At 42.8% G+C, this 21,040-nt stretch overlaps 1 pseudogene; it reads left to right on the top strand.

Moving 5' to 3' along the window:
• The window catches only part of LOC138664090 (zinc finger protein 585A-like), an 86,150-nt pseudogene that overhangs the window by 14,289 nt on the left and 50,821 nt on the right, over positions 1–21,040 (top strand).

Below are 21,040 nucleotides of genomic sequence, written 5' to 3' on the forward strand. Positions count from 1 at the left end.
ACACCTGTCATTAGCAAACATAACAGTACAAGGAGCCAAACTAATGATTCTCAATAGAGGGAAAGAAAAAGTTCTGACATCATTTTTTTTTTTTTCTCAGCTCTGTGTTCACTTTTTTTTTTTTCCCCTAGACATTTGGGTGATTCTGGACACAGGTGTGGACATGGATATTCAGGGTCTGTGCTCTTCAATGGATAATCTCGTTATAAATGTACAAAAAATTCAAGATACTATTGATCAGAAATCTATGTTAGAACCAAGAATTCCTATTCCTGATTTGTTTTTTGGAGATAGAACTAAGTTTCTAAGTTTCAAAAATAATTGTAAGCTATTTCTGGCCTTGAAACCTCATTCTTCTGGTAATCCTATTCAACAGGTTTTGATTATTATTTCTTTTTTGCGCGGCGACCCTCAAGACTGGGCATTTTCTCTTGCGCCAGGAGACCCTGCATTGAGTAGTGTCGATGCGTTTTTCCTGGCGCTCGGATTGCTGTACGATGAGCCTAATTCAGTGGATCAGGCTGAGAAAAATTTGCTGGCTTTGTGCCAGGGTCAGGATGATATAGAAGTATATTGTCAGAAATTTAGGAAATGGTCAGTACTCACTCAGTGGAATGAATCTGCGCTGGCAGCTTTGTTCAGAAAGGGTCTCTCTGAGGCTCTTAAGGATGTCATGGTGGGATTTCCTATGCCTGCTGGTTTGAATGAGTCTTTGTCTTTGGCCATTCAGATCGGTCGACGCTTGCGCGAGCGTAAATCTGTGCACCATTTGGCGGTACTGCCTGAGGTTAAACCTGAGCCTATGCAGTGCGATAGGACTATGACTAGAGTTGAACGGCAGGAATACAGACGTCTGAATGGTCTGTGTTTCTACTGTGGTGATTCCACTCATGCTATTTCTGATTGTCCTAAGCGCACTAAGCGGTCCGCTAGGTCTGCCGTCATTGGTACTGTACAGTCCAAATTCCTTCTGTCCATTACCTTGATATGCTCTTTGTCGTCGTTTTCTGTCATGGCGTTTGTGGATTCGGGCGCTGCCCTGAATCTGATGGATTTGGATTATGCTAAACGTTGTGGGTTTTTCTTGGAGCCTTTGCGGTGTCCTATTCCATTGAGAGGAATTGATGCTACACCTTTGGCCAAGAATAAACCTCAATACTGGGCCCAGCTGACCATGTGCATGACTCCTGCACATCAGGAGGTTATTCGCTTTCTGGTGTTGCATAATCTGCATGATGTGGTCGTGTTGGGGTTGCCATGGCTACAAACCCATAATCCAGTATTGGATTGGAATTCCATGTCGGTATCCAGCTGGGGTTGTCAGGGGGTACATGGTGATGTTCCATTTTTGTCGATTTCGTCATCCACCCCTTCTGAGGTCCCAGAGTTCTTGTCTGATTATCAGGATGTATTTGAAGAGCCCAAGTCCGATGCTCTACCTCCGCATAGGGATTGTGATTGTGCTATCAATTTGATTCCTGGTAGTAAATTCCCTAAAGGTCGATTATTTAATTTATCCGTGCCCGAACACGCCGCTATGCGCAGTTATGTGAAGGAATCCCTGGAGAAGGGACATATTCGCCCATCGTCATCACCACTGGGAGCAGGGTTCTTCTTTGTAGCCAAGAAGGATGGTTCGCTGAGACCGTGTATTGATTACCGCCTTCTTATCACTGTTAAATTTCAGTATCCCTTGCCATTGTTATCTGACTTGTTTGCTCGGATTAAGGGGGCTAGTTGGTTCACTAAGATAGATCTTCGTGGTGCGTATAATCTGGTGAGAATCAGGCAAGGAGATGAATGGAAAACTGCATTCAATACGCCCGAGGGTCATTTTGAGTATCTAGTGATGCCGTTCGGACTTGCCAATGCTCCATCTGTGTTTCAGTCTTTATGCATGACATCTTCCGTGAGTATCTGGATAAATTCCTGATTGTTTACTTGGATGACATTTTGATCTTCTCAGATGATTGGGAGTCTCATGTGAAGCAGGTCAGAATGGTTTTTCAGGTCCTGCGTGCTAACTCTTTGTTTGTGAAGGGATCAAAGTGTCTCTTCGGTGTGCAGAAAGTTTCATTTTTGGGGTTCATTTTTACCCCTTCTACTATCGAGATGGATCCAGTTAAGGTCCAAGCCATCCAGGATTGGATTCAGCCGACATCTCTGAAAAGTCTGCAAAAGTTCCTGGGCTTTGCTAATTTTTATCGTCGCTTCATCTGTAATTTTTCTAGCATTGCCAAACCATTGACCGATTTGACCAAGAAGGGTGCTGATTTGGTTAATTGGTCTTCTGCTGCTGTGGAAGCTTTTCAGGAGTTGAAGCGTCGTTTTTGTTCTGCCCCTGTGTTGTGTCAGCCAGATGTTTCTCTTCCGTTCCAGGTCGAGGTTGATGCTTCTGAGATTGGAGCAGGGGCGGTTTTGTCACAGAGAGGTTCTGATTGCTCAGTGATGAAACCATGTGCTTTCTTTTCCAGGAAGTTTTCGCCCGCTGAGCGTAATTATGATGTGGGCAATCGACAGTTGCTGGCCATGAAGTGGGCATTCGAGGAGTGGCGTCATTGGCTTGAAGGAGCTAAGCATCGTGTGGTGGTATTGACTGATCATAAGAACTTGACTTATCTCGAGTCTGCCAAGCGCTTGAATCCTAGACAGGCCCGTTGGTCGTTATTTTTTGCCCGCTTCGACTTTGTGATTTCGTACCTTCCGGGCTCTAAAAATGTGAAGGCGGATGCTCTGTCTAGGAGTTTTGTGCCCGACTCTCCGGGTTTATCTGAGCCAGCGGGTATCCTCAAGGAAGGAGTCATTGTGTCTGCCATCTCCCCTGATTTGCGGCGGGTGCTGCAAAAATTTCAGGCGAATAAACCTGATCGTTGTCCAGCAGAGAAACTGTTCGTCCCTGATAGGTGGACTAATAAACTTATCTCTGAACTTCATTGTTCGGTGTTGGCTGGTCATCCTGGAATCTTTGGTACCAGAGAGTTAGTGGCTAGATCCTTCTGGTGGCCATCTCTGTCACGGGATGTACGTACTTTTGTGCAGTCCTGTGGGATTTGTGCTAGGGCTAAGCCCTGCTGTTCTCGTGCCAGTGGGTTGCTTTTGCCCTTGCCGGTCCCAAAGAGGCCTTGGACACATATTTCGATGGATTTCATTTCTGACCTTCCCGTTTCTCAAAAGATGTCAGTCATTTGGGTGGTCTGTGATCGCTTTTCTAAAATGGTCCATCTGGTGCCCTTGGCTAAATTGCCTTCCTCCTCTGATTTGGTACCTTTGTTCTTTCAGCATGTGGTTCGGTTGCATGGCATTCCTGAGAATATTGTTTCTGACAGAGGTTCCCAGTTTGTTTCAAGGTTTTGGCGAGCCTTTTGTGGTAGGATGGGCATTGACCTATCCTTTTCCTCGGCTTTCCATCCTCAGACTAATGGCCAGACCGAACGAACCAATCAGACCTTGGAAACATATCTGAGATGTTTTGTTTCTGCAGACCAGGATGATTGGGTGTCCTTTTTGCCGTTGGCTGAGTTCGCCCTTAATAATCGGGCCAGCTCGGCTACCTTGGTTTCTCCATTTTTTTGCAATTCTGGGTTCCATCCTCGTTTCTCTTCAGGACAGGTTGAGTCTTCGGACTGTCCTGGTGTGGATTCTGTGGTGGATAGGTTGCAGCAGATCTGGACTCAGGTAGTGGACAATTTGATCTTGTCCCAGGAGAAAGCTCAACTTTTCGCTAATTGCAGACGCCGTGTGGGTCCCCGACTTCGTGTTGGGGATCTGGTTTGGTTATCTTCTCGTCATATTCCTATGAAGGTTTCCTCTCCTAAATTTAAACCTCGTTTTATTGGTCCGTATAGGATTTCTGAGGTTCTCAATCCTGTGTCTTTTCGTTTGAACCTCCCAGACTCCTTTTCCATACATAATGTATTCCATAGGTCGTTGTTGCGGAGATACGTGGCACCTATGGTTCCATCTGTTGAGCCTCCTGCCCCGGTTTTGGTGGAGGGGGAATTGGAGTATATTGTGGAGAAGATTTTGGATTCTCGTGTTTCTAGACGGAAACTCCAGTATCTGGTTAAATGGAAGGGTTATGCTCAGGAAGATAATTCCTGGGTTTTTGCCTCTGATGTTCATGCTTCCGATCTTGTTCGTGCCTTTCATGCGGCTCATCCTGGTCGGCCTGGGGGCTCTGGTGAGGGTTCGGTGACCCCTCCTCAAGGGGGGGGTACTGTTGTGAATTCTGTGGCTGAATTCACTCCTGTGGTCACAAGTGGTACTGCAGCTTCTGAGCTTCCTCCCTCAGGTGTTCTGGTGAGCTCGTTAACTGCTTCATTACTTAACTCCGCCTGATGCTGCTATCCTTGCTCCTTGTCAATGTTTCAGTGTTGGATCTGAGCTTCTCCTGATTGTTCCTGTGACCTGCTGCTCTTTATAGCTAAGTGCTTTTTGCTTTTTTGTTGCTTTTTTTCTGTCCAGCTTGTCTTTTGTTTTGCTGGAAGCTCTGAGACGCAAAGGGTGTACCGCCGTGCCGTTAGTTCGGCACGGTGGTTTTTTTTTGCCCCCTTTGCGTGGTTTTGCTTTAGGGTTTTTTGTAGACTGCAAAGTTCGCTTTACTGTCCTCGCTCTGTCCTAGAATATCGGGCCCCACTTTGCTGAATCTATTTCATCCCTACGTTTTGTCTTTTCATCTTACTCACAGTCATTATATGTGGGGGGCTGCCTTTTCCTTTGGGGAATTTCTCTGGGGCAAGTCAGGCCTATTTTTCTATCTTCAGGCTAGCTAGTTTCTTAGGCTGTGCCGAGTTGCCTAGGTAGTTGTTAGGCGCAATCCACAGCCGCTTTTAGTTGTGTTTAGGATAGGATCAGGTGTGCAGTCTACAGAGTTTCCACGTCTCAGAGCTCGTTCTTGTATTTTTGGGTATTTGTCAGATCACTGTGTGCGCTCTGATCGCTAAGCACACTGTGTTTCTGGATTGCCTTCATAACACCTGTCATTAGCAAACATAACAAGTGTGCAATTGTTATTTACTAGAGTCAGAATGTGTTGAATGTGAGATTACCTGCCAAAGGGATCTCTCCTGTCTCCAGGCATAGCATTACCCTCCCCGAGAGGAAGGCAGCACCACTGTGGTACACAAACTCCTTTGGTGCCACATGTACAGTAGTGAGAAAAAATGAACTTTTGAGTGAGTGAGTTTCTGGGATCCAGACAGACTCTTGCATCTTTCATCCAGCCACTGACGTTTCTGGATTGTGAGTTATGGAGAAAACAAAAGAATTGTCAATGAATCTACGGGAAAGGTAGTTGAACTATATAAAACAGTAAAGGGCTACAAAAAGATATCCAAGGAATTGATAATACCAGTCAGCAGCGTTCAAACTGTGATTAACAGCAAAAATTTCGTCCACAACTGCCAGGAAAATTGTTCGGTATGCAAAAAAAACCCCACAAATACCATCAGTTGAAAATACTGGACTCTCTGAAAACTAGCGGTGTGGCTTTTCAAGATGCATAATAAGGAGGCACTTGAAGAAAAATATGCTACATGGTTGAGTCGCCAGAACAAAGCCATTACTGTGCTAATGCCATAAAGTATCTCGCCTGCAATACGCAAAACAGCATAGAGACAATCCTCAAAACTTCAGGGACAAAGTAATTTGGAGTGATGAGACCAAATTTAAACTTTCTGGCCACAACCATAAACGTTACATTTGGAGAGAGGTTAACTAGGCCTATGATGAAAGGAACACCATTCCTACTATAAAGCATGTAGGTGGATCACTGATGTTTTATGGATGTGTGAGCTACAAAGGCACAGGAAACTTAGTCAAAGTTGAAGGAAAGATGAATGCAGCATGTTATCAGCAAATACAGGGGGCAAATTTGCACTCATCAGCCTGGAAACAGTTCATGGGACGTACTTGAACATTCCAACATGACAACGATCTAAAACACAAGGTCAAGTCCACCTGTAATTGGCTATAATAGAACAAAGTGAAGGTTCTGGAGTGGCCATCTCAGTCTCTCGACCTCAATATCATTGATCCACTCTGGGGAGATCACAAGCGTGCAGTTCATGCTAGACAGTCCAGGAATTTACAGGAACTGGAGACTTTTGGCCAAGAAGAGTGGCCATCTTTACCATCTGAGAAAATAACCTCATCTACAATTACCACAAAAGACTTCAAGCTGTCATTGATTTAAAGGGGACAATACAGGGTATTAAGAAATGGTGTATGTAAACTTTTAATCAGGCTCATTTGGATGTTTTGGGTTGTCATTATGATTTAAAAAGAGAAAAAACAGTAGTTTTTTCCTCCCTCTCACAGACATAAGTTCCGTACACAATGTGGATGACGCTGTCGCTCTATATAACACCACAATAGCTGCAGCTAACATACCAAAGCTCGCAAAATCAACAGACAGCCCTGGCACACCAGCCTGACCAAAGAACTGGGGCGAGCTTCCACGGCTGCAGAGCAGAGATGGAAAAGATTCCACTCCAACGAGCACTTTAATCGCATTCAAACAGTCCCTCACTACGTTCAAGACCACATTCGCCACAGCTAAACAAACCTACTTCTCGTCTCTCATATCCACCCTGTCTCACAACCCTAAACAGTTATTTAACACCTTCAACACTCTCCTCTGTCCCCCAGCACCTCCTCCCTCCCCACTCATCTTAGCTGAAGACTTTGCCTCATTTTTCAAGAAGAAGATTGAGAACATCAGAGACCGTTTTAGTCGACAACCCCTAGAACCCTTCCTCCCAAATACCCAGCCCTCCACCTCAAAAACCAACTTCTCCACCATTACAGAAGATCGACTCTCCACTCTACTCTCAAGATCGCATCTCGCCACCTGTGCACTTGACCCGATCCCTTCCCACTTCATCCCAAACCTTGCCACAGTCTTCATCCCAACTCTAACCCATCTCTTCAACCTATCAGTAACAACTGGTGTTTTCCCCTCAAGCTTTAAACATGCCTCAATCACACCTATCCTCAAAAAGCCCTCTCTTGACCCATACTCTGTATCTAGCTATCGCCCTATATCACTTCTCCCCTATTCCTCAAAACTACTGGAACAACACGTCCATCTTGAACTGTCCTCCCATCTATCTTCCTGCTCCCTTTTTGACTGCTTACAATCAGGCTTCCGGTCACACCACTCCACTGAAACTGCCCTAAGGTCACCAATGACCTATTAACCGCCAAGAGCAAGCAACACTACTCTATCCTTCTCCTCCTGGACCTGTCCTCTGCCTTTGACACAGTGGACCATTCCCTGCTGCTGCAGACCCTCTCATCTCTTGGCATCACAGACTTGGCCCTATCCTGGATCTCGTCATACCTAACTGACCGAACATTCAGCGTCTCCCATTCACACACCACCTCCTCACCTCGCCCCCTATCTGTCAGAGGCCCGCAAGGTTCAGTTCTAGGGCCCCTGCTCTTCTCTATTTACACTTTTGGCCTGGGACAGCTCATAGAATCTCACGGTTTTCACTATCATCTCTATGCTGATGACACACAGATCTACATCTCGGGACCAGATATCACCACCCTACTAACCAGAATCCCTCAATGTCTATTTCATCCTTCTTCTCCGCTAGATTTCTAAAACTTAACATGGACAAAATAGAATTCATTGTCTTTCTCCCATCTCACGCGACTTCCCCAACGAACCTATCCATTACAGTAAACGGCTGCCCACTCTCCCCAGTCCCACAAGCTCGCTGTCTCGGGGTAATCCTTGACACTGATCTCTCCTTCAAACCGCAGATCCAAGTCCTTTCCACTTCCTGCCGCCTTTAACTCAAAAATATTTCACGGATCCGTACATTCCTAAACCAAGAATCTGCAAAAACCCTAGTCCTTGCCCTCATCATCTCCCGCTTCGACTACTGTAACCTCCTGCTCTGTGGCCTCCCCTCTAACACTCTCGCACCCCTCCAATCTATTCTAAACTCTGCTGCCCGACTAATCCACCTGTCCCCCCGCTATTCCCCGGCCTCTCCCCTCTGTCAATCCCTTCACTGGCTCCCCATTACCCAGAGACTCCAGTACAAAAGCCTAACCATGACATACAAAGCCATCCACAAACTTTCTCCTTCATACAACTGTGACCTCGTCTCCTGGTACTTTCCTGCACGCAACCTCGGATCCTCACAAGATCTCCTTCTCTACTCCCCTCTTATCTCCTCTTCCCACAATCGCATACAAGATTTCTCTTGCGCATCACCCCTACTCTGGAACTCTCTACCACAACATATCAGACTCTCACCTACCATCGAAACCTTCAAAAAGTACCTGAAGACCTGCCTTTTCCGGCAAGCCTACAACCTGCAGTAACCACCGATTGACCAAACGCTCACGACTAGCTCTATCCTCACCTACTGTATCCTCACCCATCCCTTGTAGATTGTGAGCCCTCGTGGGCAGGGTCCTCTCTCCTCCTGTACCAGTTGTGACTTGTATTGTTCAAGATTTTTGTACCTGTTTTTATTATGTATTCCCCTCCTCACATGTAAAGCGCCATGGAATAAATGACGCTATAATAATAAATAATGATAATAATAGTTTGAAACTAAATGGATTCACCCAACCATTAACCATGAGTGGAGTTTTGGTGTTAGCATTCATATTCTCTGAAAAAAGGCCAAGAAAGCAAAAACTCTGCCTGGGTTTGTAAACTTTTGAGCACAACTGTGTGTGTGTGTGTGTGTGTGTGTGTGTGTGTGTGTGTGTGTATGTGCGTTTTGAAGAATATTTCCTTGGAAAAGGATGTGTAATTGACTTAGAGAATTGCTCTATGTGAAAGCTCATGTGCAATCAGATGTAAATCGGATGCTAGAATATTAATGTTTGATTTGACTGGTAGAAAAATTGGATGGCCAAGTTTCAAATTTAGTAAATGAAATGGTGGGTTTTTTCCACACAAAAATACAGAAAAAGAGCTTGTGTAATTGCAGGTTTCGGTCCCCCGAGGTGCTTAAAAAAATTGCTGCCACTCCTGAAAGAATTAGGTAAAAAACAATAAAATTGTTTCACTAAAAATATCAGTTCACCAAGAAAAAACAGTCCCTCACACAGCTTCAATGACGAAAAAATAAGTTATGAGTCTCTATAAATGGCAACAGATACCAATATTTTTCTTTTACAATCCTACAAGTTTTACATCTCTGTAATTCTTCTGACCTGGAGAATGATGTTTGCAGGTAATTTTTACAGTAAAATTAACTCAAAACTGAAGCAACAATGAAAAATTGATTTTACTCTTTTCCAGATGGTTGCATGATTAAATTATTATTCAAAACGAGAATTCGTCAGAAAAAAAAAATCAAGCCATCACATGGAAAAATAAAAAAGTTATGGTTCTTGGAAGAAGGGCAAGAAAGAAAATGCAACTGAAACTGCAAAAAGGAAAATTGCCACAAAGGAATTAAATAAACACTTAAATATTAAGCTATTTTTTTCTGCCAGCATCACAATATAAAAACCTTCAACACATAGTGGATGAGAACAATAAAAAATGGTTGGCATATATCGGGTCTGTCATGGTTTGATGAAGCAAAATTACCATTAAGTGTAGTTACCGATTTTCCCCGCTTTTGGCTTCTTTATTTCCTGTTTTTCATTAAATTATATGATAAGGTGAATGGTGTCATACAAAACAACAACTCTTAGGCCGGCATCACACTTGCGAGTTTTACGGACGTAAGAGCGCAGAAACTACATCCGTAAAACTCGCAAAAAATACGGCACAATTATTCTCTATGCCCCTGCTCCTATCTGCCGTATTAAACTGATCAGTATTATACGGCTTTCTACGGCCGTAGAAAATCGCAGCATGCTGCGTTTGTCAACGTATTGCGCAAATAAAACGTCAATGAAAGTCTATGGAAGCCACAAAAATACGGATTACACACGGACCAGCAGTGTGACTTGCAAGGAATACGCAGCGCTGTTATAGAGAAAAGCCGGTAATTCAGTGCGGTGTACAGTAAAATCCCACTGACAGCTTACAATAGAATAGGTAGAATAAATGTGTACACATAGAATAGGTGTGTATATATATATATATATATATATATATATATATATATATATATGTCAGGGAGACACATATATGTATATATATATATGTCAGGGAGACACATATATGTATATATATATATATATATGTCAGGGAGACACATATATGTATATATATTCTTATTTCATCCAGCGCGATATAGCAGAAAGCCGGTAATTCAATTACCGGCTTTTGCTTTCTCCTTCCTAAACCCGACATGATATGAGTCCTGGTTTACATACAGTAAACCATCTCATATCACCATTTTTTTTTTGCATATTCCACACTACTAATGTTAGTAGTGTGTATATGCAAAATTTGGCCGTTCTATCTAGTAAATTAAAGGGTTAAATGGCGGAAAAAATTGGCGTGGGCTCCCGCACAATTTTCTCCGCCAGAGTAGTAAAGCCAGTGACTGAGGGCAGATATTAATAGCCTGGAGAGGGTCCATGGTTATTGGCCCCCCCTGGCTAAAAACATCTGCCCCCAGCAACCCCAGAAAAGGCACATCTGGAAGATGCGCCTATTCTGGCACTTGGCCACTCTCTTCCCATTCCCGTGTAGCGGTGGGATATGGGGTAATGAAGGGTTAATGCCACCTTGCTATTGTAAGGTGACATTAAGCCTAATTAATAATGGAGAGGCGTCAATTATGACACCTATCCATTATTAATCCAATACTAGTGAAGGGTTAAAAAAAAAAACACACATTATTAAAAATTAATTTAATGAAAAAATCACAAAGGTTGTTGTATTAATTTATTCTACTCTCAATCCACTCACTGAAGACCCTCGATCTGTAAATGATAAAAAAATAATAAACCAACAATATACATACCTTCCGAGGATCTGGCACGTCCAACGATGTAAATCCATCTGAAGGGGTTAAAATATTTTGCAGCCACGAGCTCCGCTAATGCAGCAGCTCATGTCTGCAAAACCCCGGAGAATGAAGGTAAAGTAGGTCAATGACCTATATTTACCTGCATTTGCGGTGAGGCGCCCTCTGCTGGCTGTTCCTAGATCGTGGGAACTTTCCTAGAGAGCTCCCTGGCTCGAGATCATAAGAGGGCGCCCTCTGCTGGTTGTCCACTTTACCTTCATTCTCCGGGGTTTTGCAGACATGAGCTGCTGCATTAGCCGACCTCGTGACTGCAAAATATTTTAACCCCTTCAGATGGATTTACATCGTTGGACGTGCCAGATCCTCGGAAGGTATGTATATTGTTGGTTTATTATTTTTTTATTATTTACAGATCGAGGGTCTTCAGTGAGTGGATTGAGAGTAGAATAAATTAATACTACAACCTTTGTGATTTTTTTCATTAAATTAATTTTTAATAACGTGTGTGTTTTTTTTTAACCCTTCACTAGTATTGGATTAATAATGGATAGGTGTCATAATTGACGCCTCTCCATTATTAATTAGGCTTAATGTCACCTTACAATAGCAAGGTGGCATTAACCCTTCATTACCCCATATCCCACCGCTACACGGGAATGGGAAGAGAGTGGCCAAGTGCCAGAATAGGCGCATCTTCCAGATGTGCCTTTTCTGGGGTGGCTGGGGGCAGATGTTTTTAGCCAGGGGGGCCAATAACCATGGACCCTCTCCAGGCTATTAATATCTGCCCTCAGTCACTGGCTTTACTACTCTGGCGGAGAAAATTGTGCGGGAGCCCACGCCAATTTTTTCCGCCATTTAACCCTTTAATTTACTAGCTACTAACATTAGTAGTGTGGAATATGCAAAAAAATGGGGATATAAGATGGTTTACTGTATGTAAACCATGTCTCATATCATGTCGGGTTTAGGAAGGAGAAAGCAAAAGCCGGTAATTGAATTACCAGCTTTCTGCTATATCGCACTGGATGAAATATTAATATATATACATATATGTGTCCACTGACATATATATATATATGTATATATATATATATATATATATATAGACAGTATATATGTTTTTTTTGTTTTTTCTTACACATGGATCCCTTGTATAGCCGTATGTCGGTTTTGCAAGCCTGCGATAAAAACACGCAGTACGGCTGCCATACGGATTACATACGGAGGATGCCATGCGCAAAAAACGGTGACACACCCTGCCTACGGAGGAGCTTTTCATACGCTGTGTGTGACGCCGGCCTTACTGCAAAAAAGAGAAACAACTGCCCTCATGATAGCTATATTGTTAGGAAATTGAAAAATTGGCCTCTCTGAGAATGAGAAGGAAAAAATGTAAATGCAAAATCAAATATAGGCTGCGTTCTTAACCTCTTAGTGACCAGGCCACATTTTTCAAATTTGACCACTGTGACTTTATGTGGTATTAACTCTGGAATGCTTAAACATATCCTATTGATTTTGAGACTGTTTTTTCATGACACATTGCACTTTATGGTAGTGGTAAATTTATATTGATATTTTCAGTGTTTATAAAAATATCAGAAATTTTTACAATTTTTTTTAAAAATTAGTAATTTTTCAACTTTTAATGATTATCCCTTTAATCCAAGTAGTCACACCACAAAAAAACATTCATAAATAACATTTCCCTCGTGTCTGCTTTATATCAGCACCATTTGCAAAATGTTGTTTTATTTTGTTAGAATTCTAACAAGTCATGTATCAGTCATTTTTCCATTTTTTCAAGGAAATTTACTAAACTTATTTTTTATATGTAGGACCCTCAACGTGATACCACTATAAAAACAGTACCTCTTAACATATTCAAAATTCCTTTCAGGTAGTTTATTAATCCTTCAGGTACTTTTCAGGAATTAATGCAATGTGGTATGACAGGAGTTAGGAACAACACTACAGGCCACTGTAGCCGGCAGATTTTAAGGCCATTATTTGGTCATGAACTGCCATTGAAAACATCAGGACCACTCGACTAAGATCTCAGAGTACGGAAGGGGATAAATAAGGAGCCCCCACACTCTGTTAACCATCTAGATGCTGTAGTCATTATTTACAGCAGTATTTAAGGGGTTAAACAGCTTTAGTCGGTGCCAACACTGATCATGGCTGATGCATAAAGTTGTCAGCTATACTGTACAGCTGATAGCTACTGGATTGTCAATTATTGAGAGATGCTAGTCTCTTATATCGCAGGTCAGTGAAAAGATGTATGTGCATATATACAGTCATGGCCAAAAGTATTGACACCCCTGCAATTCTGTCAGATAATACTCATTTTCTTCCTGAAAATGATTGCAAACACAAATTATGTGGTATTATTATCTTCATTTAATTTGTCTTAAATGAAAAAACACAAAAAGAATTGTCCTAAAGCCAAATTGGATATAATTCCACACCAAACATAAAAAGGGGGGGGGGGGGACAAAAGTAATGACACTTCGAAAAATCATGTGATGCTTCTCTAATTTGTGTAATTAACAGCACCTGTAACTTACCTGTTGCACCTAACAGGTGTTGGCAATAACTAAATCACACTTTCAGCCAGTTGACATGGATTAAAGCTGACTCAACCGCTCTCCTGTGTCCTTGTGTGCACCACATTGAGCATGGAGAAAAGAAAGAAGACCAAAGAACTGTCTGAGGACTTGAGAAACCAAATTGTGAGGAAGCATGAGCAATCTCAAGGCTACAGGTCCATCTCCAAAGACCTGAATGTTCCTGTGTCTACCGTGCGCAGTGTCATCAAGAAGTTTAAAGCCCATGGCACTGTGGCTAACCTCCCTAGATGTGGACGGAAAAGAAAAATTGACAAGAGATTTCAACGCAAGATTATGTGGATGTTGGATAAAGAACCTTGACTAACATCCAAACAAGTTCAAGCTGCCCTGCAGTCCGAGGGTACAACAGTGTCAACCTGTACTATCCGTCGGTGTCTGAATGAAAAGGGACTGTATGGTAGGAGACCCAGGAAGACCCCACTTCTTACCCCGAGACATAAAAAAGCCAGGCTGGAGTTTGCCAAAACTTACCTGAAAAAGCCTAAAACGTTTTGGAAGAATGTTCTCTGGTCAGATGAGACAAAAGTAGAGCTTTTTGGGCAAAGGCATCAACATAGAGTTTACAGGAGAAAAAAAAAGAGTCATTCAAAGAAAAGAACATGGTCCCTACAGTCAAACATGGTGGAGGTTCCCTGATGTTTTGGGGTTGCTTTGTTGCCTCTGGCACTGGACTGCTTGACCGTGTGCATGGCATTATGAAGTCTGAAGACTACCAACAAATTTTGCAGCATAATGTAGGGCCCAGTGTGAGAAAGCTGGGTCTCCCTCAGAGGTCTTGGGTCTTCCAGCAGGACAATGACCCAAAACACACTTCAAAAAGCACTAAAAAATGGTTTGAGAGAAAGCACTTGAGACTTCTAAGGTGGCCAGCAATGAGTCGAGACCTGTATCCCATACATCTGTGGAGAGATCTAAAAATGGCAGTTTGGAGAAGGCACCCTTCAAATATCAGGGACCTGGAGCAGTTTGCCAAGGAAGAATGGTCTAAAATTCCAGCAGAGCATTGTAAGAAACTCATTGATGGTTACCGGAAGCGGTTGGTCGCAGTTATTTTGGCTAAAGGTTGTGCAACCAAGTATTAGGCTGAGGGTGCCAATACTTTTGTCTGGCCCATTTTTGGAGTTTTGTGTGAAATGATCAATGTTTTGCTTTTTGCTTCATTGTCTTTTGTGTTTTTTCATTTAAGACTAATTAAATGAAGATAATAATACCAAATAATTTGTGTTTGCAATCACTTTCAGGAAGAAACTGAGTATTATCTGACAGAATTGCAGGGGTGTCAATACTTATATATCCCCTTTGGGCTTAGAATAGTTTGCTGTATTTTTAGTGGTTATTATTTATTTATATAGCACCATTGATTCCATGGTGCTGTACTGTACATGAGAAGGGGTTACATACAAGTTACTGATATCACTTACAGTAAACAAACTAACAATGACAGACTGATACAGAGGGACGAGGACCCTGCCCTTGTGGGCTTACATTCTACAGGAATTCTGGGGAAGGAGACTATAGGTCGAGGATTGCAGGAGCTCCGGTGTTGGTGAGGCAGTATCTCCGGTAGTGATGAGGAGGCAGCGGAGTCAGTGCAGGCTGTAGGCTTTCCTGAAAAGATGGGTTTTCAGGTTCTGTCTGAAGGATCCAAATGTGGTTAGCACATGTATCGCTTGTTTGTTTCATTATGCACTTTGATGTTGTTATCAGGGTTGTATATTGTTACATAAACCTTTTGTCCATTATTGTTTGTTGGTTCCATATTTGTTATATGGGAAGTGAATGTTGTGGGATAGTTTTGAGGACCTTTTTGGAGGTAGACCTCTATTAGTCTTCACTGAATATTTCACTAAATATAAATATTTTATATTTCACAAAACTTTGGTGACAGGTACAGTAAAATATGGACCTATAAAGTGGCGAAGTGCAAGATGAAAAGAGCAGAAACCTTATGGTCTAACATAATGTATGAGTCCCTGCTTTGATATCTTCTGTTGCCACCAGTGCCTTCATCAGTTCCTAATTGAATTTTAATACAATTTGCATTGAAATGTTATAGAAAGTCTAAATATTATAATTATTAATCTACTTTCATGGTTATGTTTTAATTTCTGTTTTATTTTTGGCAGATAATTTCACCAGTCGATCGGGGACACATCTTACATTTTCAGAATTGACAACACATGATCATACTATCACACCGGATACATGTGAAGACCATGACAATATCCCAGATTTATCCTCAGCCCTTCACAGTAAAGATGTACCATCTGATATTTTTGAAAAGTTTCTGTCTTCTGATTCATCACAGACTATTCTGCAAAACAAAAATAACAGAATTGATGGTGCAGATCAAAGAGCTCAGACAAGAAAGAAGCCATATTCATGTTCAGTGTGTGGGAAATGTTTAACAAAAAAATCAAATCTTATTGCACATGAGAGAAGTCACACAGGGGAGAAGCCATTTTCATGTACAGAATGTGGAAAGTGTTTTACAGCTAAATCAAGTCTTCTTAAACATGAGAAAAGTCACACAGGGGAGAAGCCATTTTCATGTACAGAATGTGGGAAGTGTTTTATACAAAAATCGTATCTTGTTGCACATGAGAGAAGCCACACAGGGGAACAGCCTTTTTCATGTTTAGAATGTGGAAAGTGTTTTACATTTAAATCAAGTCTATTTAAACATGAGAAAAGACACACAGGTGAGAAGCCATATTCATGTTCAGAATGTGGGAAATGCTTTACACTAAAATGTTATCTTGTTGAACATTGGAGAAGTCACACAGGGGAAAAGCCATTTTCATGTTCTGAATGTGGGAAATGTTTTACACAAAAATCAAATCTTGTTGCACATGAGCGACGTCACACAGGGGAGAAGCCTTTTTCATGTTCAGAATGTGGAAAATGTTTTACAGAGAAAGCAAGACTTGTTAATCATCAGAAAAAACATACAGGTGAGAAGCCATATTCATGTTTAGAATGTAAGAAATGTTTCACAAGGAAATCATATCTTGTTATACATGAGAGAAGTCATAGAGGCGAGAAGCCTTATTCATGTTCAGAATGTGGGAAATGTTTTACACAGATATACTCTGTTGTCGCACATCAGAGAATGCACACAGGGAAGAAACCATTTTCATGTTCCGAATGTGAGAAATGTTTTATAAAGAAATCACATCTTGTCACACATCGAAGAATTCACACAGGGGAGAAACCATTTTCATGTTCTCAATGTGGGAAATGTTATACAGTGAAATCAAGTCTTGTTACACATCAGAAAACTCACACAGGGGCGAAGCCATTTTCATGTTCAGAATGTGGGAAATGTTTTACGCGAAAATACCTACTTGTTAAACATCAGAGATCCCACACAAGGGAATAGCCATATTCATGTTCAGAATGTAAAAAATGCTTTGCAAGTTTTAGTATGTTGACAATACCAGTCCAATATGTAGTTAAATATGTAGTTAAATAAATATTTTTGGGCCTTCTGCCTTTGCAGAATTTTTTCCCCCGCCTCTCATTCAACAAATAAACTGAAATACAAAAATTGTGGTTCTCACATGTTCACACTATTTCCCTCCTATGGGAAGTAACGCCTTCCCCTGACCTAACCCTTCCCCGCCCTTCAACAGTCTTACTGGGTCCAATTAAATTTACCGGAGATGTATTTGTAAAAAGCAATAGACTCTTTTCTTTGTCCTCTAGCAAACCCCTAAAGCATTGTTTCAGCCATGGTTCTTCCTTGGTCATCAGTGAGCCTGTTCTGATTTGGAGACAGTCGACACCAATATGAGAACTGTCTGGTCTCCTTTCAAATCTATAAAAGCCATATGAAGGCTAAGTTTAGACTAGGTGTTTCAGCATCTTTTTTTCTGCAGCAAAACATGATCTCTTGGCAGGAAAGAAGCTACAGAAAGAAGAATGTTTTCTTTGTTTCTTCTTGGTGCGTTTTTTGCTTCAGTTTTCGCATACTAGATTTGTCTCTTGCATCATAAAGTTTAGTGTTGAAAAAAATGTCCTATTCTATAGAATCAGGTTTTGGCACAAAAACTGCAGCAAAACCTGATACCTGTGTTTTTGGTGCTCTTTTTCAGCTTTTTTTCACCACCCATTCATTTCAATGGGTGAAAAATGCTGACAGAAGTGACATGCTCCATTGTGCAAAAAAGCATACAAAGTGTGCTGTTCCATGTATATTCCTCAGTTTCCATGTATGTTGTTATATTTTACTCTATATGTTACTCTGCTGCCACCCAATGGCCTTTTTCCGTATGGCAGCTTGTTATTCATTTATTTCTTGTGGGCATGTCTTACTTCCGGTTCAGGGGTCAAATCTTCTCTTCCTCTGGCAGCCATTTCAGTTTACTTTCTGTTGTGAGAAGACACACTTTAACCGGCTTAGGAAGGCATCAGTCTTTCGACCACTCTCTCTTGCTGCTCATCTTGCAGACATACGTGATGCTACATCTTACTGTACCTGGTCTACCCTGCATTTCTGGAGAAAGTACTGTATTACCAGTTACATGCTGTATGTCCAGATCTACAAAATAAACAAGTCTGGATTACACAATCCCTGGAGTGCATCATCTCTTCAGACGCTGAGCAGCATTGGTCCTGTCTGCCTCACGTGGAGGAAAATACGGAAGGTACGTTTCTCTCTCACAACGCTTATTAATCAACTACACCTCCATTCGCCTCATGTGGGGACAGAACAGTCGAAAGACTGCCTTGAAGCCCGGCCAGAATCATCCTTATATCCCTATCCATGTGCCCACGCTCTGCCTGCTCACATACTGCATCCCTGCTCTGCTAAGATATCTCCTACAGTATCACCTCAGACCACATTGTGCATAAAGACTCTCTGTGTATTATATCACATCGCTGCAGATTGTCGGACCGCAGAACCCCACAATTCTCCAAAAACACCTTGGGAATCTTATCGGGGTCGCAACTAAGCTGCACCGCGATTTCCAGCCCCCAATTCAAAAGTTCAGTTTCTTAAAGGGACAGCGCACCTTAAATCAAAATGGCCGAAAAGGACCTTACGCAGTTCCCCAATGCTGAAACAGGGCAAATACAACCCGATACTGTCCATCATGAAGACCAGGAAGCAGAGCCCGCTTCCACAGCAGACCCAGATGCACGACCAGTACGCTCCATCAAACCAACATTAAAGGTCCTTGAGAATTACTGTTCCACAAGGGACGAGTTCAATGACAACTTGGATGACCTATGGGAACGAGTTGCCTCCCTCATGTCAAGCATCCAACGCCACACAGATGATGCAGCGAGTTTATAGGACACTATAAGACAGCTAGACGCGGCCGACGGCAGATACAAGAGACTGTCCGCAAAGTATGCTGCCTTCCTAAAAGACTCTAAAATCGATGAAGCCCTATCAGAGTTAAGCAAGGCAGATTCCACAGACAGAGAAAGGAACGCCGCCGTGCAAGACGCCAAAGATAAAGCGGAGCTTTGTATCGCCCATCTGCAAGAAACTAGATTGCACAGGTCAGCCTCATCTAAACACGCTGTTCGGTCATACAAATCATCCTGCTCAAGAACTTCAGCCCTCAGCGACAGAATTTTAGAGGCCCGTTTAAATACAGAGCGATCCAAACTAAGACGTTCATACACAGAAAAGAAAGCAGAAGCAGAGGCCCGAGCAAAGACTCTTCAAACAGAAGCAGAGGCTCGAGCAAAGATTCTTCAAACAGAAATGGAGGAAGAAATCGCACTAGCTGAAGTAAAAATACTCGAGCAAGCATTGAAGTAAAACCTTGACCCAATTTGCCTGCCACCACAGGAAGAAGACGACCCAGTTGTTCGTACCAGAGACTACGTGCAGAAACAGATACCTGCAGCGCACACCTTCCCCAGAGACGTTCAACCCAACATTGCGGAAATGTCCAAGTCAGCCCAACCTATGGTGCCAGTATTACCTACAGACCCTACAGAGACCCAAGACCAACGCCATGATGCACCCCCTCAGAAGCAGTCATGATCGCAAGACGACCACAAGGCACACTCCAGCCCGCCTCCACAGTTCAAGCAGCAGTCATCGGAATCTCCAGAGGTTAAACCACAGCTCAACCTTGCAGCAACATCATTCTACCCGGGAACAATTCACCCTTCCACGCCACACAGCTTGTATGCCGAAGGGGCACCACAAGCTACTATGGTACCAAGGAGTGAAGGATCAGACATGTCCGAGTTTGCCAGGTTCATGGTGAGCAAAATTCGATGACCGTGCAGAGAACTACAGAGCCTGGAAAGCAACATTCAAGGCCGCCATTGCTGATCTCAACCTATCCGCGGAGCAGGAGCTCGACCTCATGGTAAAATGGTTGGGCCCTGAATCCACAAACCGTATCAAGAGTCTTAGGACTGTCTATGTGGGGCAAGCTGAAGCAGGTCTCGCTGCTGCCTGGCAGAGATTCGAAAGAACCTACGGCAGCGCTGATGCCATAGAAAAGTCCCTATTCAAGAGACTGCAGAATGTTCCACGGATCAACCTTAAAGAAACCCACAAGCTTCTGGACTTAAGTGACCTGCTTATGGAGCTGGAACTTGCAAAAAGAGACCCTCGTCTGTCTGGACTGTGCTACCTGGACACTGCCCATGGGGTGAACCCAATCGTCTCAAAGCTGCCACATAGTCTGCAAGAGAAGTGGGCAGTGTGCGTCTCCAGGTATAAAAGGTCACATGATGTCACCTTTCCTCCGTTCATTCAGTTCTGCAAGTTCATTGACGAACAAGCCCAGATGAGGAACGACCCTAGCCTCGACTTCCTGGAGTCTAACACTGCAGCTCCAGCAACACCTTCATCAAGGTATGAAAGCGTCGCACATAGACGCAAGGACTCAAGGAATAGTATAAGCGTCAGAAAGACTAACCTGTCATCACCTGCAGTACCTGCTGATAAGCAGAACACTATTCCGTCGAGGGATAAGTCTTTCAATCGTGAGTGTCCCATTCACAAAATACCACACTCACTGAACTAATGTAGAGGCTTCAGGTCCAAAACCATGCAGGAGCGCAAGAAAATCCTCAGCGAACTTGGGGTATGTTTCAAGTGCTGCGCTTCATCAGAACACATGGCCAAGGACTGTAAATCTGCCATTAAGTGTGAAGAGTCACAGCGACAGACACCCATCAGCCTTGCACCCAGCCTCAGCCACCAGCGATCCAGCAGTCGCAGTTACCTCTAGTCCCGCTACAAGCCATGGCAGGGAGCCACAGAATCATGCCAAGTCTACCACAGCTGTTTCCTGCTCATGCTTAGAGGTATGTGGGGAGAATCAAAGTGCTAAATGCTGTGCCAGGATATGCCTAATCAGAGTCTATCCAGAAGGGCAACCAGAGAAGGCAGTAAAAATGTATGCCATCATTGACGATCAGAGCAATCAATCCCTAGCTGGACCTAAGTTCTTTGAAGTGTTTAGAATCAAGGGACCAGCAATGCCCTACACTCTGAATACTTGCTCG

This window comes from Ranitomeya imitator, chromosome 2 (assembly GCF_032444005.1).
Source record: "Ranitomeya imitator isolate aRanImi1 chromosome 2, aRanImi1.pri, whole genome shotgun sequence".
Taxonomy (NCBI): domain Eukaryota; kingdom Metazoa; phylum Chordata; class Amphibia; order Anura; family Dendrobatidae; genus Ranitomeya; species Ranitomeya imitator.